This window comes from Gossypium arboreum, chromosome 11 (genome assembly GCF_025698485.1).
Source record: "Gossypium arboreum isolate Shixiya-1 chromosome 11, ASM2569848v2, whole genome shotgun sequence".
NCBI classification, from domain to species: Eukaryota; Viridiplantae; Streptophyta; class Magnoliopsida; order Malvales; family Malvaceae; genus Gossypium; species Gossypium arboreum.
The window spans coordinates 102,564,032-102,585,039 of NC_069080.1; the positions used below are offsets into that span (position 1 = coordinate 102,564,032).

Sequence of the window (21,008 nt, forward strand, 5' to 3'; positions counted from 1 at the left end):
AAGAATTCTGTTTTGGTCTCAATTCCGTCTTTCTTTTTTGTTTTTGTTCTTAAATAGTATTTGTAATATTAATTTTACTATATTATTATTATATTATTGTTACTTATTATTATTATTGTTATGTACATATTATTTATACTATACTTAATATTATTATTATATTTACTATTATTATTATAAATATTAGTGTATATTTTATTATATATGTATATATATATATACTCTTTATATGGTATTTTTTAACATTATTATATTTACTATTAAATCTATTATATTTAATATATTATTATTTACTTTCCTTACCTTATTATTATGTCATACTTTCTTTTGTATTTTTACTAGTATTGTTATTATTATTACATTATTATTTATTATTATATTTATATAATATTATTAATAGGTACTTTTAACATTATTATTTTAATATGTAAATGCTATGTAAATATTTTAATACTATATTATGTATACATTTTATATATATTACGTATATATGTCTTTTAATATTGTATATCATATGTATATATGATTCGAATACTATATCATATTTTTCTTATATTATCTTTGATATATATATATATATATTAATACTATTATTATGTATATATTTTAATATCATTAGTTATACATTTTATACTATTTCATATATATATATATATATATATATATCCTTATTATTATTAATATTAGTATGCGTTTTATCATATGTATATATACTCTCAATATTATATTTTTATATGTATACTCTTAATACCATATTATACTTATTATTTTCACTATTATTACTTAATTTTAATATTATTGTTATTATTTACATATATGTATAGATATTTTTATGTACTTATTATAAATGTATCATTTTCTTATTTTATTATTATGTACATACTTTTAAGATTATTACGTGTTTATTTTTAATACATATGTATATATTTATATGGTATTATTAATATATTTTTTGTTATTAGTATTTCTAATATATTATGTATTATGTATATATTTTTAGTATTATTATGTATATACCGTTATTCCTATAATTACGTAGATATTGTAACCCATATATGTTACTATTGTTGTTATAACTATTATTATCGCATATATATTGTTCATGTTTTATATATTATTTGATTCAGTATATTCTTAACTTTTTGTTATTTGTTTGTTCCGAACTTAGCATATTAGTTCACGCTTTATTTCAACATCGATGTTATTTTTTATTTAGAATATTTTCATTACATCCATATTAGCTTTTTTATATTTTCATTCATTCTTTTTATAAATAAGGCAACGCACCGATTTAACATTAAGTTGTCGATTTCATTACTATGTTGGGTGAATATCAATCGGCTTGTGTTAAAAATGGAACGTCCTTCTCAAAAGAAATCGAAAATTTAAAGATCCTCGTTTTTTGATCGGATCACGATTAAATGTTACATTGACTTCGCATTTTTGAAAATTAAGACAATACACATTTAATGAGATACCAATTTTGGGCGTCGCGAGGGTGCTAATACCTTCCTCGTGCGTAGTCGACTCCCGAACGCTATTTTTTTCTCTAGATTTTCGCATAGACCCAAATTTGGCCTTAATTTTTGTTCAAGAATAAATTTTCCTTTATTTTTATTCAAGAATAAATTTTCTTTTCAAAAAAGATGATTTATTAGGTATCCGATCACACCTGGAAAAAAGGTCAGTGGCGACTCCTTTTTGTTATAAAAATCAAACATCGGTTTTCAAGTTTTCAATAAATCGCCACATTTAGCGACCAAGCTAAAATTTTTACGTCGCTACAGCTGGCGACTCCACTGGGGACCTATTTTTGAAGTCGAGTCAAATTAAACGCGTGTTATCAAAATTTTTAAAATTCATTGTTCAAATTAATATTTAGTCGTGATCCCAAAATTGTGTTTTTGAAAAGTCATGCATTTGCATCGTGTTGTATATATTCTTCTAACTTGTTTTATCTGGTTGTTTTTCAGCTTTAAATTTTTATGGTTTTAGTTTTGGTTTAGTTTTTAAATAAAACGTAAAGGTTTGTGAGTTTCTCCTCACACACCGTGCACCTGCATTTTTGCATAACATGAGCTCTCTACCCGGGCTCCGTCCTCTTAAGTGGAAGTAAACGCTATGCCTTCGTGAGTTAACTCGTCCCTCCGTACAGGCTAGTGAATACTTCCGGGTTACATACGACTTATGGTTTCGTGAGTTAACTTGTCCCTCCGCATAGGCATAAGTAAATGTAATCCCTCGAATTGAACTCGTGAGCCTGTGATGGACTACGACCGAGGCTTCGTACTAGTCTTAGTAGACAATAGTACGAACAATTCGAGTACCCGTTTAGAACCGAAACCGCATATAGTGAACCATGCGAGCCACCTAATTAAAACCATGCCGAACCTCCATCCGTTTAGTAGTCTCCAAAATAAGTGCACGGGAGGAACGCCTCTTACCTTTTGCATTTTCACTTTCTATACAAGGGGATTGGGTCTGTTTAATAAACTAGATCGGGTAGTTCGATTTGTTAAATTTTCCATGTTTTTCTGCCTTTATTTAATTACTAATCAAGGTTGTTTGTCTTTATCTTTATTTTTCATCATACATCATAGGCATCTTAATTAGGAAGGTGTTGATTAGAGATCGGTTGCCAAAAACGGGTTTCTAATGGAAGAGTCGATTATACAAACAACTGAGAAAAATGTTGTGGTCTGAGATTGGTCTCTAAAAACTCAGAAAAAAAAAGGGGATAGTCTAGTGGAGGGATGTATTGGCAATCTGCCCGAGCACGTAACTGTGAATGTTCGCCAGAATAACCTTGAAGACTTGGTTCGGGTCTGGAATCAGTGGGACTCGGACACTAGGGGTATCTTCACTGAGAGGTACAGAGATATAGCCCACCTGATCACTATCAACATAGACGAGCGTTTGATTCAAGCCATGATCAGATTTTGGGATCCGGCCTACCAATGTTTTACTTTCAATCAGGAAGACATGACCCCGACTATAGAAGAGTACGCTGCTTTGCTTCATGTTGATAATGTACAACTCTATAAGATATATGTGAAAGAACCTAAGCCGATGACCTTCAAGAAAAAAATAGTGAAATTGACAGATATGACAGATACATAGGCCGAAAAACAAATAAAGAAGAAGAATGAAGTTATTTGTATCCCGTGGTTTTCCTTGCGAGATTTGGTTTTAAGCCATCCCGATGTGTTGAAGAGAGTGAATCTTTTCGCTTTGGCCATTTACGGATTGATCGTCTTCCCAAAGGTCCTTGAACACATAGAAGTTGCGGTGGTGGATTTCTTCGAAAGATTAAAGCAAGGAATCAACCTTGTCCCGACTATCTTGGCCGAGACCTTCAGATCCTTAAGCAGTTGTAGGAAAAAAGGGAAGGGACGTTTTATCAGATACGCGCAGTTACTCAATGTCTGGATTTTGAGCCATTTCTAGAAGGTGGAACACACACCGTTCCATATGTTTTCAAAAGCATTTGCCCCGTTGGAAGCCTATCTTAAGAAAGAATGGCCCAAGGAGGTCACCGAACAGCATTGGGTCTCAGTTTTTCAGAACCTTCGCGCCGAGGACGTAACTTGGAGAGCACCGTGGATACGCCCGTCAGTTCTGTTATACAAGGTTGGAAATCAAGATTGGGTGCCACTACTTGGGTTATGGGGAGGAATTGGATACGCTCCGTTAATGGTCTAAAGGCAATTTTCTTCACGATAATTTATACCCGCCACCGGAGGATTAGAACAGTCCAAGTTTGCTTTTGCGGGTAAGGGATTTATGAAGAGGGTCCGAGATATCGCAAAGTCTTGGAAGAGAATTCATCTCATGGAATTAGCTCTATACGCTGACACTCTTACCCAAGATTACGACATATGGAGAAAGCAACGAGTGAATAGTCAACATGTCTCGTTGACAAATTACACCTTCTAGAATCCTTTCTCGGAAAAAGTGCCATATGATCTAAAAATGGCAAGATAGGAATTTGAGCGCGAAAACGTCAAAATGTTGCGGGACATTAGTGCTCTTCAAGAAGAAAATTACCAGTTGAAGATCGACGTTCAGATTGAATGGTCCAAAACCGAGAAAGTGCAAAAAGAAGTTGAAGTCGTAAGAAATGACTTAAGGGACCTTCATCTGGAAAATAAGAAGTTAAGAGTCACTATCAAGAATAGTGGGTTGGGTAAGTCATCAACGGAGTGGAAAGAAGAATTAAACAACGCTAAAGGCGGGATAGGATTTTAGTAAAGGAAAGCGGAGAAAGAGGAGGAAAAGGCTGCGCGGGTTATGATAGAATTAAGAAAGAAGAGTACCGAACACAAAGCTGTATCTACCGAATTGACGACCAGTCAATCTGAACGTCAAAGGTTAAGAGAAATAATATAGGATTTAGAAGATACGTTACAAGCTCGTCGGCAACAACTGGATACTCTCTTAAAAGCCTTGGAAGAAAAGAATGATCAATATGATAGAGACACTCACGCTTATAAAACGGACCTCCAAGAAAGAGAAATGCAACTTGGCTTTTTGAGCAACAAAATCCGTGAGGTAGCCATATACATGGTAAAACTATCAGATGAAGTAGAGGATCTTAGTTACCAATTCCCGCCGAGCCAACGATCGAGCATATCAGAATTCTTAGAGCGAGTAAAGAAATATCGCAATATAGCTAGGAAGTTCGTGTAATGGCCGAATCAAAAATGGCGAAATGTTTTGTAATGAACTCTTTTAATGAATGAAATGCCTAAATAGGGGCTATCTTGAAATCAACACCAATTTCTTGCATTTCTTTCATGACTGGCATTCATTTGACATTTATTCATTCATTCATTGCATGTACATATCCCATAATCATTCGCTAAGGTTAGAATCATATAATTCACAGTGGCAACACTTCAAATCTGGAACCATGCCATTCGTATAGAACGCGTCGACAAGCTAGAGCAATAGAGGCTAAATTCAATGAAAGAATCGAAAGGATGGAAAGAGTCCAAAGGGAATTACAACAACAACTGGCTAAGTCACAGCAAGAAACGAGGGATCTGATATATCTCGAGAGGAATCACTTGAACAGAAGGATCAAATGGCTAAGATGATGGAAATGATGTCGGCTTTGGTCAAAGGAAAAGGACCCATGCAGTACCCCGACGTTATGGAACCTCAATCAAGAATTAATCATGATTAGGATCCACTCTATCCCCCAGGATTCACTCCACCGCATGCCCACGCAACACAAAGAGGGTATACTCAAGGGGAACCCACAGGCTTGGAACAACGACCTATGCCACCTGCTCATCTAGAGTAAGGAACATTTGTGTCAAACCCTGGAGCTACTCCTGCCAATCCTGTAGTTCCAGATTTAGATGATCCAGCCGAAATAGTCAAGTTAAAAATGGATGATCACGAGGCTCAAGAGAAGTATAGGAGCTTGGAGGAAAGACTCAAAGTGATAGAAGGCACCGAGGTCTTCTCTGCATTAAGCGCTAAAGAGCTTAGTTTAGTGCCCGATCTGGTCCTGCCTCTAAAATTTAAGGTACCTGATTTTGAAAAGTACGATGGGACGAGATGTCCAAAAACACATCTTGTCATATTTTACCGAAAGATGACCGGTTTTGTGAACGAAAATAAGCTACTCATACATAGCTTTCAAGACAGCCTGGTCGGATCAGCTCTTCGATGGTATAATCAACTTAGTAGAGAAAGGATCAGATCATAGAAGGACCTAGCGTCCACGTTTTGCGAACAGTATAAACACGTGTCTGATATGGTACCCGACCGGATGACTTTGTAAATGATGGAGAAAAAGACGTCAGAAACTTTTAGACAGTATGCGCAGAGATGGAGGGATGTCTCGGCCCAAGTGGAACCCCCGCTAACAAAAACGAAGATAACCGTCCTCTTTATCAACACCTTAAAGGCGTCGTTTTATGACAAACTAGTGGGAAGTGCCACGAAAGACTTTGCAGATATTGTAATATCCGGTGAGCTTATAGAGAATACCGTCAAAAGCGGTAGAATAGAAGGTCAAGAAAGTTCAAGAAGGGTAGCGCCCATGAAGAAGAAAGAATCAGAAGCCCACATGGTGGGAATGAGAAGTTGTTATACCCCTAATCCGTATCCAAACCAACCCCGACCTCGAAATTATCCACCTTCAAATTTCTATTATCCTCCTCAAACCTCTTATTACCAAACACCACCTCCTTACTCTTCTTACCCCGTTTACGCCACAAGTAACTCGAGACCAACCTCCATATTCCTACAAAATACAATGCCTGCCCAAGGCCAACCCAAAAACGAGTAGAGGCCAGCAAGACCCAATTCTGAGAGACCACAATTTACCCCTATTCCTGTGTCATATAAGGAACTGTACCCAAAACTTTTGGAGAAGCAATTGATATCCCCGCATTATATGGCACCCTTGAAGCCTCCATACCCGAAATGGTATGATCCAAACGCTAGTTGTGCATACCATGCCGGGAACCAAGGGCACTCTATAGAGAATTACCTTGCCTTCAAAAAGAGAGTACAAGGACTCATCGATGCCAGCATTCTACGATTTGATGGTACCGACAATACGACCGGCAACCCATTCCCTAACCATACCAAAGGAAATATGAGCACTGTGGGGAAAAAAGATGAATGGCAAGTCAGAAGATGTGTTTCAGAAATAAGGATACCTCTGCAGAAAATCTGGGAGGTACTGGTTAAGAAGGGATTGCTCTGTCGCCCCGACAGAAATCTCAGAGAAGGAGGTTGAGGTTTTTGCGATTTCCATGGAATTGTAGGGCACGACATTCAATTGTATGAGGAATTTAAAAGGTTACTTCAAGACCGGATGGATAATAAGGAGATTGAGATCATTAATGGAGGGGGAGAGGCCAATGAGAGAGAAGTATGTGCCTCTGACAATCAATCGTCAGGTTTCCCGTATAGCATCGATCGACCATTCGTAATTTATTACGATGCAAGGAAGGAACCGGTGAAACCAAAAATGGTAATTGAAGTACCATCTCCTTTCCCCTATAAGAACAATAAAGTAATACCATGGAAATACGACGTCAATATCGTTACACCTGAAGATGAAAAATCCAAAGCTGTGACTGGAAACGTTGGAGAAGTAGGTCATTTCACTCGCAGTGGGAGATGTTATTCGAAAGAGGTCGAACCAGTGAAGAAGAATAGTGATTTGAAACAAAAAGGAAAGGCACCAATCTACGAAGCTGAAACTAAGCATGAACCTCCGCCCAAGCGATAAAAACCTAAAAAGCCTGTGGATGAGAAAGAAGCACAGGAATTCTTAAAGTTTATCAAACATAGTGAATATAATGTGGTGGAACAATTAAGCAAGCAGCCAGCACGAGTCTCGGTATTGTCTCTACTGTTAAATTCAGAGCCACACTGGAACGCTTTTTTAAAGGTGTTGAATCAAGCTTACGTGGCAAACAATATATCCGTTGAGAAGCTTGACAGATGGGTGAATAATCTAAACGCGAATAATTTCATTTCTTTTAGTGATGATGAAATACCACCCAATGGTAAAGGCTCCGTGAAAGCATTGCATATCACAACCCGCTGCAAGGGTTACATAATACCAAACGTGCTCATTGACAATGGATTGGCCCTCAACGTCATGCCTTTGGCCACACTTTCCAGGATTTCGATGGATTTGTCCTGTCTAAGGCCTTGCTATTCCACAGTAAGGGCATTCGATGGAACAAGACGAGAAGTCATGGAAAAATTAAGATCCCTCTAGAAGTGGGTCCCTACATATATGATGTCGAGTTCCAAGTCATGGATATTACACCCTCATATAACTGCCTCTTGGGAAGACCCTGGATCCATTCTGCTGGAGTGGTCCCATCATCCCTCCATCAAAATGTGAAATTTATCATGGATGGCTGTTTGGTCACTGTCGAGAGAGAAGAAGACATTGTAACATCTATTTCTACCGATGCACCATACATTGAAGTGAGTAAAGATGCTATAGAATGTTCCTTCCGATCCCTTGAATTTGTCAATGCCACATTCGTTGTTGAGAGAAACAGAATTCTCGTGCCAAAATTATCGAGAAATACCAGGATGGGAATCAAGCTGACTGTGGGGAGAGGAGCCCGAACGAGGAAAGGTTTGGGAAAATTTCAGCAAGGAATAGTCAGGGCTCTGAGGCTAGTGCATCATAAGGCTCGATACGGTTTAGGTTTCCAACCAGAGCACGTCAAAGAAGAAAATAATGGAAGAAAGATCAGGAAAGAAAGATTGCGAGAACCTTAGGCTGAGAACCAGAATAGGAGCCCATGGAATTCCCTCTTTTGTCAAGAACATTTACGTCTGTGGGAATAATATACCTGGGGCAAGATAATACACAAAGCACGATGTTAATGATAGAAAAGGGTTTTTAGAATATCAGTAAAAATGTCATTGACAAAGGAGCTGACACAAGTAAAGACGTCTCAAGGATACGCCCTTGTCCCCCGGGTTTCATGTTGAACAATTGGACTGCCAATGACCTTCTTGTAGTTTATAAGTCTTCAGAGTAATGCTCAAACGTTAACCCTCTATTGTGTCCTTAGATATAATAGAATTCTTTTGTAAGAGCTTCCATTCGCTCTTTATCATTCAAATGAATATCAATGAAGAAGCATTTTGTCATGATCTTTTGCATTCTCATTAATTTCACAATTATTCTCCTATTTCACAGTCCATCCTTACATTTACATCATACCGCACCATAACATTTTTCTTGTTGCTTCCAATATTTCGATGCCCCTCTATAGTTTCCTTTTCCATTCAATTTTCAGGTACTCAGATATCAACGACATGAATAAACCCGTTACGAATCTTGAAATCGATTTTGAGAGGGCTATTTGTTTAGGAGAATTTGAAGCCAAAAAAAGCGCTAAAGACTATGTCTCATCACCTGACTTGTTAAGAATGGTGGAATTAGAGGACAAACAGATTTTGTCTTATCAGGAATCCGTTGAAACAAGAAACTTGGGAACCGAAGAAACGAGGCAAGAAGTGAAGATTGGGACCTCCATCTCAGAGAACACCAGGCATAACTTGATTGCTTTGCTCCGTGAGTATAAAGACGTATTCACATGGTCGTATCAGGACATGCTAGGATTGGATGAGGATATAGTGGTCCATAAACTCCCATTAGAACCAGAATGCAAACCCATTCAGCAAAAGCTAAGACGGATGAGACCTGAATTGCTGTTGAAGATAAAAGAAGAAGTCAAGAAGTAATTCGATGCGGGTTTCTTACAAGCTTCCAAATATCCTGAATGGGTGGCTAACATCGTCCCGGTACCAAAAAGTGACGGCAAAGTGCGAATGTGTGTGGATTATCGTGACCTGAATCGAGTAAGTCCTAAAGATAATTTCCCCTTACCGCACATTGATACATTGGTGGATAACACGGCAAAACATTCATTATTTTCCTTCATAGACGGATTCTCGAGGTACAATCATATCAAAATGTCCCCAAAAGATATGGAGAAAACTACATTCATAACGATGTGGGGAACGTTCTACTACAAGGTGATGCCATTTGGGTTAAAGAATGCTAGGGCAACATATCAGAGGGCTATGGTGACGTTATTCCATGACATGATGCATAAAGAAATAGAGTCTACATCGACGATATGATTGCTAAATCCCGAAGGGAAGAAGAGCATGTAGTGAACCTCAAGAAGTTGTTCAGAAGGCTGAGAAAGTTTCAGCTAAAGCTTAATCCAGCCAAATGTACGTTTGGGGATACCTCGGGAAAGTTGCTAGGCTTCATTGTCAGTGAAAGAGGTATCGAGGTTGATCTAGATAAAATAAAAGCCATTCAAGAGTTACCACCTTCGCGCATGCAAAAGGAAGTCAGAGGATTTTTAGGGAGGTTAAACTACATCGCTCGATTCATCACTCAACTTACCAATCAGTGTGACCCAATTTTTTGACTCATTCGAAAACATAATCCGGGAGAATGGAACGAAGAGTGCCAAGTGGCTTTTGACAAGATAAAACAGTATCTGTCTAGTCCTCCAGTGCTAGTACCGCCAACTCCAGAAAGACCGTTAATATTGTATCTGACTGTGTTCGAGGATTCAATGGGTTGCGTACTGGGGCAACATGATGAGTCAGGGAAAAGAGAAAGGGCGATTTACTATCTCAGCAAAAATTTCACAGAGTATGAGGCAAAGTACTCATCAATCGAAAAGTTCTGTTGCACTTTGGTTTGGGTAGTTCGGAGGCTCAGGCAATATATGTTGTATCATACGACATGGTTAATTTCAAAGCTGGACCCAATAAAGTACATGATAGAATCACCTGCACTCTTAGAAAGAATGGCACGATGGCAGATCCTACTATCAGAATACGACATCGTCTATGTGAGCAAAAGTCAATAAAAGGGAGTGCAATAGCTGATTTCTTAGCCACTTGAACAACGGAGGAATACGAGCCATTAAGATTCGATTTCCCAGATGAAGATTTGATGTGCATTATAGAAAAAGAGTGCGAGTCATCAAAAGAGAAATCATGGAAGATGAGCTTTGATGGTGCATCAAATACATTAGGGCATGGGATTGGAGCAGTCTTAGTATCACCAGAAGGGAATCATTATCCATTCACTGCCAGGCTGAATTTCTTCTGTACCAATAACATAGCGGAATATGAGGCCTGTATCATGGGACTTCGTGCAGCTATTGAACGAAACTTCAAAATCTTAAAGGTGTACGGGGACCCAACGTTGGTGATATACTAAATTCGTGGAGAATAGGAAGTGAGAGATTCGAAATTAGTCAAATACAGCGATCTAGTGGCAGGACTGATCAAAGAATTCAAAGAAATAACTTTTAGTTACTTCCCACGAGAAGAAAACCAATTGGCTGACGCCCTGGCCACTTTGGCTTCAATGTTCAAAGCGAACAGAGAAGCAGAAATAATGTCTCTTCAAATGAGCATATATGAAGTCCCTGCACATTGTTTCAGCATTGAAAAAGAGCCAGATGGACGGCCATGGTTCCATGATATCTTAGAATATGTCAAGAATCAAAGGTATCCCGAACAAGCAAATGAGAACGACAAAAGAAAAATCAGAAGAATGGCAGTAGGATTTGTTCTTGATGGGGACATTCTGTGCAAAAAAGGAAAAGATCAAATGCTCTTGAGATGCGTATATACTGTTGAAACCAGGAAAATACTTGAAGATGTCCATGAGGGAATTTACGGGACACATGCCAATGGTTTCACTATGGCCAAGAAGATTATGAAACTTGGTTATTACTGGCTGACGATGAAAAGTGATTGCATTAGTTATGCAAGAAAATGCAACAAATGTCAAATTTATGGCGAGAAGATTCATGTAGCCCCTTCACCCCTTCATGTCATGACTTCTCCATGGCCTTTTTCTATGTGGGGCATGGATGTTATAGGGCTAATTTCCCCAAAAGCTTCTAATGGACATCGATTCATTTTTGTGGTCATTGATTACTTCACAAAATGGATAGAAGCCGCTTCATTTGCCAACGTGACGAATACTACAGTTTGCAAGTTTTTGAAAAAGAAAATCATTTGTCGATATAGTTTTCCTGAAAGAATCATTTCAGATAACACCTTAAATCTGAACAACAAGATGATGAAAGAAGTGTGTGAGCAATTTCAAATAAAGCATCATAACTCATCGCTCTATCGCCCAAAAATGAACAGAGCTGTTGAAGCGGCCAACAAAAATATTAAGAAGATTATTGGGAAAATGACCGAGACATATAGAGACTGGCACGAGAAGCTATCATTTGCTTTGTATGCATATCGCACATCTGTGCGGACATCTACGGGAGCAACTCCTTTCTCTCTGGTCTATGGAATGGAAGCTGTGTTACCCATCGAAGTTGAGATCCATTCTCTACGAGTCTTAATAGAGTCGAAATTAGAGGAAGCAGAATAGGTTCGAGCTCGACATGACCAGTTAAACCTCATCAAGGAAAAACGTCTAAAGGAAATTTGTCACGGATAGATGTACCAGAAGAGAATGATCGCGGCCCATGACAAGAAAGTACGGCCAAGAGAATTCCACGAAATAGAACCCGTGCTGAGAAAGATTCTCCAATACCAAAAGACTTCCGAGGAAAATGGGCACCAAATTAGGAAGGACCATACGTTGTAAAGAAGGCATTCTTGGGTGGAGCCTTGATTCCCACTGAGATGGATGGGAAGGAGTTACCTAATCCAGTGAATTCAGATGCTGTGAAGAAATATTATGCCTAAAAAAATGGGAATCAAGGTGAAAACCCGAAAAGGGCGTCTTGATAATAAAAGGATCAAGGTGAAAACCTGAAAAGGGCGTCTTGATTAACACAGAAGATTAGGATGAAAACCAAAAGGGCATTCTAATGAAGCAAACCCGGGCCTAAAGAGCAATGCAGTTGAACGGTGGGTCAAACAGCGAGACTACAGTATTTGAAGCATTTCTAAAAGCTCGAAATCTTCTACACAAGAAGCCATACTCGAAAAGATTCTTGATTAAGAAACATGGAAGAGTTCATGTGTTGAATATCTAGAGCATTTATATCCGTTGAATGCGATCCCCCTTCTCTTTATAATACTTTTTACTATCCTTGCTTAACTTTCTTTGTTTGCTACCTTTGAAATAAATAAATAGAGGTATCCTTTTCGTACCTACCTGACCATTTTCATATGTCTCATTGTGTGGTTTATTTAAATAATAAATAGTGAAATGACATACTCTAGACAAAAGAAATGTTGAGCATTGCCTGGATAAGAATTTGATAAGTACAAGAGTCTCAAAGTAAGGACAAAGTTCAACCAGGGGCAAAAGAGTGATATTTGAGAAACGTTGATTACTCGTGAAACTTGAGAACAGGTACAAGAACCTAAAGAGAAAGTCAAGAGTTGAAGTAATGAATGCAGATCCCCACAAAAATTGTGACGAAAAAGAACATACGACAAACATACCTAAGGCGCATAGCATAATCATGTAGGCATAAAGGTATTTAAGGCCAAACATGTGCATATCATGATGACATCATGCATGACATATACAGGTACTCCAGTAGAGCAAGAGGATGGGATGATAGTTGTAGTCAAAGGAAAAGACACCTGAGGTCCACCAGATGACATGTTTTGGTATTCTGATGTTTTTATTTCTGTTTTCAAAAATCAACTCATATTGCAAGATGTGAGTTGAGCCTCAAGACACGCTGAGGTATTTTCAATTTCTATTTTTCAAAAATCGACTCATATTGCGAGAGGTGAGTTAAGCCTCGGGGCACGCTGAGGTATTTTCAATTTTTTTTTTAATTTATGTTTCAAAAATCAACTCATATTGCGAGAGGTGAGTTGAGCCTCAAGTCACATTGAGGTATTCTCAATTTATGATCAAAAAAATCAACTCATATTGCGAGAGGTGAGTTGAGCCTCGTTTCACATGCTGAGGTACTTTCAATTTCTGTTTTTCAATTTCTGTCTTTCAAAAAATCAACTCATATTGCGAGAGGTGAGTTGAGCCTCAGCACACGCTGAGGTAATTTTAATTTCTGTTTTTCAAAAATTGACTCATATTGCGAGAGGTAAGTTGAGCCTCGTTTCACATGCTGAGGTATTTTCAATTTTTGTTTTTCAATTTCTGTCTTTCAAAAAATCAACTCATATTGCGAGAGGTGAGTTGAGCTTCAGGACACGTTGAGGTAATATTAATTTCTGTTTATCAAAAAAATCAACTCATATTGCGAGAGGTGAGTTGAGCTTCAGGACACGCTGAGGTATTTTCAATTTCTGTTTTTCAATTTATATTTTTTAAAAATCAATTCATATTGCGAGAGGTGAGTTGATCCTCAGGGCACGTTGAGGTATTTTCAATTTCTGCTTTTCAAGAAATCAACTCATATTGCGAGAGGTGAGTTGAGCCTCAGGACACGTTGAGGTATTTTCAATTTCTGTTTTTTTCAATTTATATATTTCAAAAATCAACTCATATTGCGAGAGTTGAGTTGAGCCTTGGGTCACATGTCGAGGTGTTTTCAAAATCTACTTTTCAAATTAAGTTTCAAAAACCAACTCATATTGCGAGAGGTGAGTTGAGCCTTGGCTCACGTGCTGAGCTATCTTCAATTTCTATTTTTAATGTCTATTTTTAAAGAGTCAATTCATATTGCGAGAAATGAGTTGAGCTCAGGATCACATGCCGAGTAAAGAATAAAGATTGGAGCTGATTGAAGACACCAGATTTTGTCTCCCTGAAGTTGCAGTTGAACTGATTGAGGATAACAGATCTTGCCTTTTTGAGGTCGCAGAAGAAAAAACCACAAACCTTATCTCACTGAAGCGATAGAAGAACAGATTGAAGTTGTAGATCTCATCTTTCTGAAGTTACAGTGAAGCAGATTGAAGCCACAAATTTCATATCCTTGAACTTACATTGGAGTAGATTGAAGCTACAAGGCGTATATCAGAAGATGCAGTGGATTGAACTAAAGCTACAAGATGCGGTAGACTGGAAAGAGACTACCTGAAGAAGAAAACAGCCAAGGAGGTCAAAGCTCGATGAGGCCGGGCAAAATTGGCCTTTTTTAAAAGTCTTTACTCTATTTTCGTTACACGACAACAACTCTGTTCTCGTTATACAACAATGAGTAAAGAGGGGCAGTTGTTATAGCCCAATTTTGCCCCATGACCCATTTACACTAAACTTCAAAACTTATTTACATCAAACCCAAAGCCCAAAATTTCAGCCCACCTAACCACTACCCAATACCCAACCAAACTAAATAGACCACAGCCCAATAAACACACTAAAACCCAACACTAGCCCAAATACAATTGAAACCCTAAACCAAATTCAAAAAAAAAAAAGCTATCACAAACCCTAGCCTCTCCCCACTTGCCTCTGCCACAACCTACTCACTGCAACACCATCCATTGGCGCCACCTGCCCCACAGTCACCTCCACCGGCCATTAACTGACCTGCACAATCAAGCAAACACGCAAGCAATAGGTTAGGACATTGTAAATGGCTATAAAAAGCCAAGTCTAAAATCTTTTTTCTTTTTCGGCAGTTCAAGCAAAAATATAATACATACATTAGTTTTAAAAAAAAAACAATAGATCAGTACCATAGATCATTCGAATCAAGATCGAAACCAAAAAAAAGGTGATTAAAATTTTTTCTTTTACTGAATCTGTTTTTTTCTCTTTTGTTTTTCTTTTTCTTCTTTCTTTTATATTCTAACATATATCTATATACATATATATTATATTATTAAACTAAAAAATAAAAGTTTTACCTTTTCCTACCATCAGTGACGGTGGCATTTAACAACACACGACGGTGGTGTGCGGTGGCCCTCTTGGCCGGAATCTGGGGTTACCCAGAAAGAAAGAGAGAATTCTCCTTTTTTTTACTGAAACAGCAATGAAATGAGCTGTTTGAAAAATTTTTGGGCTTTATAATTGGACCGAAACGGCAGCGTTTTGGGTACCCTCCCCAGATGCAAAACGACGTCGTTTTGGGGAGGGAACCCGTGACCCGACCCCCCTGGGAAGAGGATCCGCGTATTTTTTTAAACGGAAGGGCTATTTGCGTATTTAGCCCTTCCGCTTTTTCATATATTTTCAATAAAGTTTATTTTGATTTTTAATTCGACCTTGAAATTTGTTACACTTTTCAATTGAGTCACCCACGCTGCTGCGCGTTTTGGCTGAAGGAGTTTATTGCACTTTTGGTCCCTCTAGGTTATGCCCGCGTTGCAATTTGGCTCGATTTCCTATTTTATTTCTAATTTCACCCCAAGAATTCTGTTTTGGTCTCAATTCCGTCTTCTTCTTTTTTTGTTCTTAAATAGTATTTGTAATATTAATTTTGCTATATTATTATTATATTATTGTTACTTATTATTATTATTATTGTTATGTACATATTATTTATACTATACTTAATATTTTTATTATTATTTTATTTACTATTATTATTATAAATATTAGTGTATATTTTATTATATATGTATATATATATACTCTTTATATGGTATTTTTTAACATTATTATATTTACTATTATCTCTATTATATTTAATATATTATTATTTACTTTCCTTACCTTATTATTATGTCATACTTTCTTTTGTATTTTTACTATTATTGTTATTATTATTATATTATTATTATTTATTATTATATTTATATAATATTATTAATAGGTACTTTTAACATTATTATTTCTAATATGTAAATGCTATGTAAATATTTTAATACTATATTATGTATATATTTTTGTATATATTATATATAAATGTCTTTTAATATTGTATATCATATGTATATATGTTTGAATACTATATCATATTTTCTTATATTATCTTATATATATTTCTTTTAATACTATTATTATATATATATTTTAATATCATTAGTTATACATTTTTATACTATTTCATATATATATTTTTATATTATCCTTATTATTATTATTAATATTAGTAAGCGTTTTATCATATGTATATATACTCTCAATATTATATTTTTATATGTATACTCTTAATATCATATTATACTTATTATTTTCACTATTATTACTTACTTTTAATATTATTGTTATTATTTACATATATGTATAGATATATTTATGTACTTATTATAAATGTATCATTTTCTTATTTTATTATTATGTATATACTTTTAAGATTATTACGTGTTTATTTTTAATACATATGTATATATTTATATGGTATTATTAATATATTTTTTGTTATTAGTATTTCTAATATATTATGTATATATTTTTAGTGTTATTATGTATATACTGTTATTCCTATAATTACGTAGATATTGTAACCCATATGTGTTACTATTGTTGTTATAACTATTATTATCGCATATATATTGTTAATATTTTATATATTATTTGATTCAGTATATTCTTAACTTTTTGTTATTTGTCTGTTCCGAACTTAGCATATTAGTTCACATTTTATTTCAACATCGATGTTATTTTTTATTTAGAATATTTTTATTACATCGATATTAGCTTTTTTATATTTTCATTCATTTTTTTATAAATAAGGCAACGCACCGATTTAACATTAAGTTGTCGATTTCATCGCTATGTTGGGTGAATATCAATCGGCTTGTGTTAAAAACGGAACGTCCTTCTCAAAAGAAATCGAAATTTTAAAGATCCTCGTGTTTTGATCGGATCTCGATTAAATGTTACATTGACTTCACATTTTTGAAAATTAAGACAATACACATTTAACGAGATACCAATTTTGGGCATCGCGAGGGTGCTAATACCTTCCTCGTGCGTAACCGACTCTCGAACCCTATTTTTTTCTCTAGATTTTCGCATAGACCCAAATTTGGCCTTCATTTTTATTCAAGAATAAATTTTCTTTTCAAAAAAGATGATTTATTAGGTGTCTGATCACACCTGGAAAAAAGGTTGGTAGTGACTCCTTTTTGTTATAAAAATCGAACCTCGATTTTCAAGTTTTCAATAAATCGCCATATTTAGCGACCAAGCTAAAATTTTTACATCGCTACAATATATAATCCGCATCATAAAGTGTATAAAACCTCATATTGTTTATTGTTGTATTGTTTAAACTACTTCGAATGAAAAAAAAAAAGTATTACTATTGTTGTGTTTTGCATATTTAATATTTGGTTGACTAAATCACATTTATTGCACACCAAAGATTACTATTGAATTGTGCTATGTGCTACTTAACATTTATTCTAAGTAAGAATTTAATTGAATACTTATGTCTCCCAATATTTTTCCAATTATTTAATTTAAACTTGTTTACTAAAAATATTTGAAATACGCAAATTTTCATATGTAAGAAATCAAAATGTTGATTGTTCTTTTAATGGTTACTTATATGATTTACTTATCTGAGGTTTTCTTTTTTTCTTTTTGTGTGCGCCGTTCAAAGGTAGCGTAAAAGAAATTCATTCGGCAATTAGAAAAATCGATTTCAAAAATGGTTTTATTTGTACAGTGAAATTTTTTTCTTTTTTTATAAAATCAAGTTTTTGTTATGTTATCTATGACAATAAATTTTATCAAATTTAGTATTTATGTTATTTTCTTAGTGAGATTTGTCAATTCTTAACTTTCAATCAAAACAATTTGTTTTTGCTATTCTTGAACCTTCGGTTGTTAAGAGAGTAGGGTTTTAATCCTGAACTGATCACACAATGAAAATGTTAACTTTCCGATAAGTAAAGTTAATTGTCTCTATGAGTAAAGTGAAACCAAAATCAATAACTCTAGTTCTCACGAAAATAGATCTTATTTTGGAAAAATAAATCACTAAATTTTAATAGAGTAACTACACTAAATGATGTGTATATTTTGGCTTAACCTGTTGTTTCTATCTATAGGAAAAATAACACAGAGTTAATTAGAAAAAAAATAATATTTTAATAAAAATGCAAATCCCCTTTTGAGATAGTGGGCGGCACACACACTAGGAATACTCGATGTGCCGTCCACCCCATGTTCAAGTAGTCTTCTTGAACATTTATTTGTATTTGGTATAATTATATGTGTTCTCTTACTTTAAAATAGACTCACTTATTTAATTATAATAAATCAAAGAATAATTCCAATAAACTAAATTATTTTCAAAGTTTTCTCTTGTTCCATTAGGAAAAAAATACATTTATTGTGCATAGTAATTCAAGCAATTTATTTCTCTTCTGTCATTTTCATTCATTCATTAGCTGCAGTTCAAATTGCAGTTTGTTAAGGGTTGTGTTGAGTTAACGAAGGGACCAATTGGACATATATAATTAGGGTTCAAAACATTTATAATTAAGTTTCTATTGATCTTCCATCAGTTACAGCATTTTTAGTCTTGAAGTCATTCTATTAAACGTACCATAATAGAACACTTCCTATTATATAGTATTACTAATGGTGGAGCCACTAAGAGACCTAGGGGGCCATGGTAAATTTTCAATTTAGGCCTTTTATAATTTATAAAAATTTAAATTAGTCATGGTAAAATTGTATTGGCCCCAAAAATAATAAAATTTGATTTAGCACTAATAAATAGATATAATATTCATTTTGTAACGAGCTATTTTTTTTTTTTTGATGTCGAAAAATTCGATTTGAAGTACAAATTTTCTTAAATAGAGATAATCTGAATACTAAATCGAAAAGTTCATGAGTTGATTAAGGAATCAGCAATTAGAAAATATAAAATGATTTAATCGAATAACTGGTGAAAATAGTATAGGACGCAAAATGGTTAAATTTATGAGATTGGATTAAGGAAAAATTAATGACTTAATTTACAAATTCACCAAGGACTTAAGATTAATAGAATAATTATACAATATTGTTAGTGGACATGCATGATCACTACCATTTAGTACAAATTATCAATTATCATGTTAAACCACAACCATTGGATTTTAAGTTACTATTAATTAATTAAGTTTATATATATATATATATATAAAAGGAAGTTTCATAATCTTCTTCTTCCACCATATGTTCAAGGGAAAGAAAGTTTTTCTTTCTCCATTCTTGCATGCCGTGACCTAGACTAGAGAATTGACGAGTTTTCTCATCAAATTTTAATCAGATTTTTAGCTGGAAATGTTAGATAAGTATTGTAGTAGCACAAATCTGCCCGGGCCCGTAAGATAAACAAATAAAAATAAATAAATAAAAGTTTATTTATTTCAGTCCAGTTTACAAAAACCCAAATGTTAGTGGCCCAAATACTTAAAACCTCAGACCCGTTACACACAAGCCCAAAATTACATTTTAGCCCAACCAAATACTAGCCCGTTTACACCCAACCAGGTATGGCCCAAATGGCCCAATTTGGTAAACAGGAGAAGGAAAACCTAGGGTTTCTGGAACCCTAGGCGCCGCAAACGGAAGGTTCTAGAGCTTGTATCACAGGCACGCCAATCATCACCACCATCAGTGCCGTGATTCTAGGCCCCATGGCGCGCCGTGATCGATGCACGGATCAACGTTTTCTCGCCATGAAATCCTCAATGGTACCTGCAAAAGAGAAGAAGAACCACAACAGCAAAGGAAATAAACATGGAAAGAAATCAACAGATTCTTTCCCTAAAATGTAATTGAGGGTTATAAAAACCCCTTTCTTTTAATCTGTAATAAAGGTTTTTTTGGCAAGAACAGAGAGATTCAATAAAAACAAAATCGTTCTTATACTAAAGAAACCAGCAGTCGATCAAAATACATAAAGGTGGATGCTTTAAATATATGTACATGTATATATTGCAAATAATGAAAAGGAAAAGGGAAGCATACCATTTCGATTCGTGTCGGAAAAAGGAAACTTTCCAGTTTCCAACCACCGTACGTGGAAGCCAAGAAGGGGGCGCGTGAGTGCGTGCAAACTCCGGACGGAGGCACGATAGCCCTCCGACAACTAACCCCAAGTCCTCGTTCAGAGGATTCTTTTCTTTTTTTCTGAAACAGAGTGCAAAATGATTTTAAAACTAAAATCTGGCTTATATAGCCTTGATGAAACGGTGCCGTTTTGGTTTAATTCAATAAACATAAAACGGTGTCGTTTCAAGGCTTAGGATCCGCGCGTTGACCCGATGACCCGGGGAGGATCCGCGTGTTTTTGATAAGTGGGTGAATTGCTCAATTGATCCCCCCAATTTATTAAATTCTATAATTTCATTTTATTTTATTTTTAATTCGGCCTTAATATTTTATAGTTATTTCAATTTAGTCCTAATGGCTTTTGAACTATACTCTGAGGTACGACGGCGTTTTGGGATTAGGGCCAATTGCCCAGTGAGTCCTTCGGTTTTTATGCGTTTTCCTAATTGGCTCAAATTCTTTTTATATTCTTTTAATTAGCCCAAAGTTTTCATTTTTTAAATTTTAATCCTTTTACATATTTTTAATTTATTTTAAATACTCTATATATTAGTTTATTTTTGTAAATATTAGTTATATAAAATGATATATATATTTTATTTTTATATTATCC

At 35.3% G+C, this 21,008-nt stretch overlaps 1 long non-coding RNA gene across 1 annotated transcript; it reads right to left on the minus strand.

The window, feature by feature from the left end:
* Positions 1 to 19,677: 19,677 nt before the first annotated feature.
* On the minus strand, positions 19,678 to 20,485 carry LOC128283437 (uncharacterized). Its single transcript, XR_008273779.1, has 2 exons — positions 20,312 to 20,485; positions 19,678 to 20,038 (listed from the first exon to the last, which is right to left on the minus strand). It is a non-coding gene; the product is annotated as an uncharacterized LOC128283437 (long non-coding RNA).
* Between the last annotated feature and the right edge of the window lie 523 nt (positions 20,486 to 21,008).